Here is a 7,916-nt window from a genome sequence, read left to right on the forward strand (position 1 = left end):
AAATATGTGTTTCCACTTACATATTACATTTTTTCGGATTTCAAAATTTCAAAAAAAAAAAATGACGAAAATGCCCCAGTGAGCTAGAAAATAATATTTTTATTGTTTTGAGTTGGAAACAACTTATGATTTCTTGAAATGCGAGATTTAATAACTGTCGCTCACCGGGGAGATGCGGAAGTTGATGCTAAGCCTTGCGGGGTTTCGATCGGCATTCGGGGTAATGAGTGCTTATCGGAACGTCGCGGCGGTTGTCACGGGCCCGATGGGAGTTCCGGGTCGTGACAATTAGATTGGTATCAGAGCAAAGGGAAAGATAACCCTATTCCTGGGAACTCTCGCATATGATCTATGGCGAAGTATGACTCTCCGCCCAGGAGCTTGGAAGAGGAGGGAAGGGACTGCTCCCGGTGCGTCCCGGAGTGAAGTGCACCTCTTGCCGAGTGCTCTGATAGGTACCATCGAATGCCATCTGTGTCCAGAGTGGTGGAAGAATTAGATTGGTATCAGAGCCTGGTTTAAAGATCAAAGATTTTGATTTTAAAGCTTTGGATTTCAAAGTTTTTGATTTTAAAGTTGTTTTAAGAAATCCACACTGACACTGCGTGGCCCAAGTTAAGTTAAGTTAAGTAAGTCAAGTTAAGTTAGGTTATATCGAGTTAGTTGCATATAGAATTTAAATTCATCTAAGTCTATTCCATTTCTTATTGTAGAGTACCATGCCTCCTCGACGTGGGCGTCCACCTCTCTATAGGTCAGTAGGGAGGGGAAGAGGCCGTGCTAGACTTAGTCAGCCAGATCCCGTGGAAAGGGAGTCTGCTGCACCTACTTTTCGAGCAGCACCTGCTGTTGAGCCTACTGAGATTCCTCCACCTCCTCCACCACCTACTGCTACTCCTGGTGTTCATGCCATGTCTCTTGAGGCAGTCCAGGCATTAGCAGCTTTTCTTAATGTCATTATGGGCCAAGCTCAAGCTGGTCGAGTCCCTCATACTGTTCCCCCAGCAGTATCTCCAGTGCCACCACCACCACCTCTTGTTCCACCACCAGTGCCAGATGTCTCCATTTCCAAAAAGCTTAAGGAAGCTAGGCAGCTGGGTTGCACTTCTTTTATTGGTGATTTGGATGCAACTGCAGCTAAAGATTGGATTACTCAGGTAACGGAGACATTTGTGGATATGAAATTGGATGATGATATGAAGTTAATGGTGGCCACAAGATTACTAGAGAAGAGGGCTCGTACATGGTGGAGCTCGGTAAAATCACGTTCCATTACTTCGTTGACTTGGATAGACTTCCTACAAGAATTCGACGGTCAATACTACACCTACTTTCATCAAAAAGAGAAGAAGAGAGAATTCCTAAGTTTACAACAAGGGAATTTAACCATAGAAGAGTACGAGGCTCGTTTCAATGAGCTGATGTCATATGTGCCAGACCTGGTGAAGTCTGAGCAAGATCAAGCTAGTTATTTTGAAGAAGGGCTCCGTAACGAGATCAGAGAGAGGATGACTGTGACAGGCCGGGAGCCTCATAAAGAAGTTGTACAGATGGCTTTAAGGGCCGAAAAACTCACGAATGAAAATCGGAGAATGCGAGCTGAGTTTGCAAAGAGGAGAAACCCGAATGTATCCTCTAGTCAACTGCCCAAAAGAGGTAAGGACACATTTGCTTCTGAGAATACTGTTTCTGTTCCGGTGATATCTCCTCGACCCCCACTTTCACAGTTACAGCAGAGACCTCCGAGATTTAACAGGTCTGGGATGAGTAGTACTTCCGAGAAGAGTTTTGGAGGTTTAAATAAATGCGAAAAATGTGGGAGATATCATGTTGGGGAGTGTTGGGGCATAAGATGCTTTCATTGTGACCAGCCGGGCCACATTAGGAGTGATTGCCCACAGTTAGGACGGGCTACAGTAGCTGCTCCATCCCCACTAACTCATACGGATATGCAGAGGAGAGATTCCTCTAGAGTACACCCGAGGCAGGGGGTAACTGTACGATCTGAAATGGGTAGCAACACCCCAGCACAACCATCTTTGAAGCCATTGACTCGTTCTTCAACAAGAGTTTTCGCTGTAACGGAAGATGAAGCACGAGTCCGATCTGGAGAAAGTGAGTGAAAAGTTAGACGAAGGTGTAAAATAGTGATAGGGGATGTAAATACCAAGTGATGGACGTGTAAATAAAGGTTTCAAGAATAATATAGTAAATGAGTTCATATGGAATATGGTTGTAAGAATTTCTTACTATATTGTGGAAATTAGAACTCAAAAATACTTGAGGTATACAAAGTTCAAATGAACTTAAATCTTAAGCAATAAATTGATGTCGAAATACAAGAAGGATACAAAGCAATATAGAGGCACGAAAGATGATTAAGGACAAAGGGATGACTCTGAGGAATTATGATACTGCATCGTATGCGATGATTAGATCAAGATAGATCTTGGATGCATAAATGGGATTATAAAGCATATACACATATGTGGGGTTGATATTGTGATTAACTAAAATAAAGAATGATTTTTAGTGAATTAAGATTCCCTATAAAGGAGATAATAGGAGAAGTTGAGCATCGAATAAAAGATAATACCCCGCATTTTCTTTGAGTTAATAAGTGAAATTTTGAGGACAAAATTTTATTTTAAGGGGGGTAGTGTTGTCAAACCTTGCTTTGTAAAATAATTATAATGTCATTCACATGCTCGATAGAATGTTTGTATATTTAGGAAGTTCGAGAAATCGTTAAAAGACGATATTGCCCCTAATGGTATCATTGAGTCGATTAAGCCTCGAACTAGTTCAAATAGGAATTTTAAGGTGAAATTAAGAGTTTCACAGTTCAGGGATGACTCAAAATGGTAATTCGGAGTTCGAGGATCAATTCGGAGTCAAATTGAAATTTTCACTATATAAGGGTAAAATTGTAATTTTTCCATCTGCGGATAAAATTTGAGATTTTGAGAGAATTTAGATCACATTTGACAAATTGGGGAATGATATGAGTATAAGGGATAAAAAATATGTCTATGGACAATTTTTCAGTTTTTGGGGCAAAAATGTAATTTTTGATTTTTACGGGGGCAAAAGTGTAAATATCAAAAATTACTTCACCAACACTTTGGAAAAATCTGGAAATTTCACTTAAGACTTGGATAAGTCAAAGGGAATGCATGGTGGAAAAAGTAGGACAAATGGATGGCTAGAAAAAAAAAATGAATTAATAAAATATTTAAAATATGAATAAAATAATATTATTTCATTAAACAATAAAAAAGGCATAAAAAAAATCAGCCCACCCATTCTTCTTCTTCAACATTCGGCCAAGCAAGAAACAAGAGAGAGAAAGGAGAAAATAAAACCCTAGCTAAGAAATTTAAAGGGAAAATAGGTGGAAATTCAAAAATCAAGTGAAAAAAGGTAACATTTCTTAAATTTGTCTTGTGCTTTACCTTTCCCATGCATTTTTCATCATTTTTCATGGTTGAATCATGTGATTTGAGGATGATTTGAATTCTGGTCATATGGGTTTAGAGAGAGAAAGTTGTTAGATAAATTTGATTTTGAGCTATGTTAGTGTTTAGTGTTAGTTTAGCATATTTAGGAACAAAACAACAAGAAAAGAATTTATTTTCCTCCATTACCATTATTGGCTGAATTTTCTAGGGGAATATTGGCTGATGATCTTGATGTTTATTTGAGGAATTATGATGAATAATGATGAATTATGAGTCTAGAAAAATAATGGAAATTTTTGGAGCAAAAATATGAATTTTTACCCATTAGGGGTATTTTCGTAATTTGCTATCAAGACTGATAATTTGCACCACACCGAGGGACTTTAAGTCAATTTGGGTGCAATTGAGGTATAGAAACTGAAAAAAATTAATTTGAGATTAAATTGGACACGTTAGTAATTTAATCGGGTAATAGGCCGAATTAGGTTAGCACCGCATTTAAGCGGTAGTCGGATAAGTTGCATGTCATATCATGCATATATATCGAGCCTGAATTGATTTTATAATGGTCAAGCATTGATTTGGTGAATTATGTATTGTACATTGTGGATAGGTGGTGAGCAAATTACACTGGTAAAAGTACCAAAATTGTGCTTGAAGACTGGGATTAGGAGTACATCGACTCCTAGAACTGTGAGTGGACAATTTATCGTCTTAAATATCTAGAGTAATTATACTTGTTTGATGCTTTTATTGAATGGTGAATTTAAATTATAAAATATTATGTTTTCCAATTAAAATGTTTTTTTATAAAAATGAGATTTATACTGGTTTTGAAATCAAATATTGTTTTGGGAAAATTGAGTATATGGAGACTGTGTTGAAAATTTTGATTTTATATGTTATTGAAATTGGGGCTTATGACACTATGGTAGCATGATGGCTAAATTTTTGGGGTTGGCATGAAATATATGAACAATTTTGGATTGGTCTCGGTAGACTGAATTACATTTTATTCGCCATATTATGCTACTGAAATTTTTATGGGTCTGGTGGTATATTAAACGGTCACTGCAGTGGTGGGGGTTTCCGTGGACTGCCTATGAGAGGGGCACGGTAACTCAATTATATACTTACCTCCGGGGGGAGATGTTGGGTGAAGTATCTCCTGAGGTATGATTTGAGTGCACCTCACGTTTGGGCCACCACGTGAGAGTGAGACTCAGCCAACGCCAAGGAACGGCTGTGTGTCAGATGTGAAAACATATTTATGGGTATGGGTCATTGAACAGCCTTGGCGGTCTCAGTGGGATACCTTGACGAAGGTACCCGCGAGAATGATATTGGCAGGGGCCAAGTTTAAAAAAATTCATAAGTCGGGGAAATTTTGATGAAAAGAAATTATTTGGTATAGATTGAAACGAATTTTGTGTTATGAACATTAATGAGATATAACGTTTTTATATTGTCTCCATCTACTCGGCTTTAGATGCTTTTGATGGTAATTGTTTACTCACTGGGATTATTTAATCTCACCCCTCTTCCTATCCATTTTTCAGGCTCAGGACAGTTTGTTGATAGTTGATTAAGACGAGAATTAATCTCGGAGTTGCATCATAGGAAGTAAGAGTTCGTAGCTCTACACCTTCTTGGTTAGTTGGGGGCCCACGTGTCACTGTAAACGAAATTTCATACTTTAATTATCTTTATTACTATATGAATAAATTTATTTTACTCTTACGCTACAAAAGTTATTTTAGGAAGACTTTGAAAATATTGTGTTTTAAGAAAATAGAATATTTTATTTAATATTTTTATTATATTCAAATAGCTATAATTTTACTTTAAACGAATGTTTTAGACTTCAAAATTTAATTTAAATCATGAAATATGTGTTTCCACTTACATATTACATTTTTTCGGATTTCAAAATTTCAAAAAAAAAAAATGACGAAAATGCCCCAGTGAGCTAGAAAATAATATTTTTATTGTTTTGAGTTGGAAACAACTTATGATTTCTTGAAATGCGAGATTTAATAACTGTCGCTCACCGGGGAGATGCGGAAGTTGATGCTAAGCCTTGCGGGGTTTCGATCGGCATTCGGGGTAATGAGTGCTTATCGGAACGTCGCGGCGGTTGTCACGGGCCCGATGGGAGTTCCGGGTCGTGACATTTATTATTTTGACAAGTGTTTACGGTATAAATTTTGCCTTAACATCAAATCGTTGGATCAGTTGAGTACTATTTTTTCTCCAAAATCTTAAGTTATCGGTACGTTGTTATAAACAAATTTTACCATGATATTAAGTTTTATAATCTCAAAAGGATATTGTTAAAAATGGCATGAAATTATCAAGAGTGTGAAAGAATAGCTTAAAGAAACTCACATTACTAGTTCTTGCTAATACTAACATATGTATCAAAAATGGAATAAGTGATGGAATCATTAAGGGTTTATTTATGACTTATTTATTAAGACTAGGGTTATGTTTCAATTTAAATATTTGTTATTATAATTCTCAGATGGAGCCTAAATGTTTGGAAATTGAATTGAATCAAAACTTTGTCAAATTAAAATTTTTAATTTATGATAAATTGACACAATTTATTGAAATTCGTGTCACGTATGATGTATAGGTGGTGAGCCCTCTAACAAGGGTAAAGAGATTGTGCCCGAAGACCGGAAATAGGAGTATATCGAACTCCTAGTACTATGAGTAACCTTATCATCATTTTAATTATCTAAAGTATGTTTTAATTCGGATTTGGTGAAATTTTATGAAATTGAGTTAAATGGCAAATTTTAGGTTTTATAAACAAAAATATGTTTAAATGAAAAGATTTTATAAATTGTCTTGAAACGAAATAACGATTTTGAAAATAGAGTAATTAGAGACCACCGGTATGTTGTAAATTTATGATTGGAAATTGATGGCTTATGTTATATTGTTATTGTGTTAGCATGACTGGTTGGGCTGTGTTTTATGAATTGTATGAATTGTTTTATTTTACCCTTACAGGCTGGATAGTAAAATATTAGCCCTGTCATGCTGTCAAAATTTTATTGTATGGTGGGTTTAGCTTGCTGCAGTAGGCGGATTCTGTGGATCAACCTATTAGGGGGGCACAAAATCCGGATATATAGATATGTACCTCGGTCGAAGAGGCGCGTAGGGTATCTCCTGAGGTATGGATAGAGTTCATGTCACGTCGAACCACCTTGTAATGATGAACTCCGCTAACGCCAAGGAACGACTGTGTTTTTCAAACTAATAATTTGTTTATGTGTATACGAAAGTTTTAACAGCCTTGGTGGACTCGGTTAGATGCCTCGACCAAGGTATCCCCGAGAATGATTTTGGCAGGAGCCAAGCTTTTAAAATTCTCATAAGCCATGTTGATTATTTAAATGAAGTGAGTATTTATTTTATGAAAAACATATTTAGATGAAATGTTTTAATAGTCTCCTTTTACTCGACTTTAGATCATTTGAATGATGTTTGGTTACTCACTGAGATTATAAAATCTCACCACTCTCCTTTTCACCCATTTCAGGTTCAGAATAGGCTGTAAATAGTTGATCTCATCGAGGACTACCGTTGAAATTGCATTTTTCAAACTATAGGTTTACAGTCCTCTTTACTTTTGTTTATTCGGGGGGGCTCACTTGTTATTGTAAATTAAATTAAATACTCTGACTTACTGTATTACAGTATGTATGAATTTATTTAGCTTTTACGCTACAAAAATTATTTACGTATAACTCTATCAATATTATTTTATAAGAAAATAGAATATTTTACTTAATATTTCTTTTATTTTCTTATTATATCCAAATAATCATAATTTCTTTTTAAATGAAGATTTTAGACTTTAAAACTCATTTTTGATTATGAATTATGTGTTTTGTACTTGCTTACTACATTTTTAGCGGATTTCGAGATTTTTGAGAAAAAATGACCAAAATGCCCTTGTGAGGAAAATTTTTTTTTTCTATTGTTTTGAATTGGAAATAGTTTATAATCTCTCAAAACATGATTTTAGTAACTAATACTCACGGGGGAAGCGAGAAAAACTGATGTTAAGCCTTGCAAGGTTTCGATTGACATTTCGGGTAATGAATGTCTATCGGGACGTCGCGGCGGTTGTCACGGGCTCGATGGAAGTTTCGGGTCGTGACATATCACCTACCTTTTTAAGACTTGTTTCTTGATTTAGATCTCATTTGCTTTGAAGCTCACCATTATCTAATGTCTCTTCAACCTTTGATGCTTGTTGCTTTCTCAAAATATCTCTTCGCTTGTAAGGAGCTCCGACAACATTTGTTAAATTACCAACCATATTAAAAAGTGAAGCAATGTCAACATTTTTTTCTACAACATCTACAGGTGCTAATTTGTCAAATCCTGTTCTATAAAATAATTATGACGTCATTTACATGCTCAATAGAATGT

The 7,916-nt window shown here is 36.0% G+C and overlaps 1 long non-coding RNA gene across 1 annotated transcript; it reads left to right on the forward strand.

Annotated features, from left to right (window-relative positions):
* Positions 1 to 2,933: 2,933 nt before the first annotated feature.
* On the forward strand, positions 2,934 to 5,400 carry LOC148761148 (uncharacterized). The gene is made up of 3 exons (XR_016027992.1): positions 2,934 to 3,423; positions 4,075 to 4,154; positions 5,021 to 5,400. It is a non-coding gene; the product is annotated as an uncharacterized LOC148761148 (long non-coding RNA).
* The last annotated feature ends 2,516 nt before the right edge of the window (positions 5,401 to 7,916 follow it).

This window comes from Theobroma cacao, chromosome 8 (genome assembly GCF_053813885.1).
Source record: "Theobroma cacao isolate CCN51 chromosome 8, ASM5381388v1, whole genome shotgun sequence".
NCBI classification, from domain to species: Eukaryota; Viridiplantae; Streptophyta; class Magnoliopsida; order Malvales; family Malvaceae; genus Theobroma; species Theobroma cacao.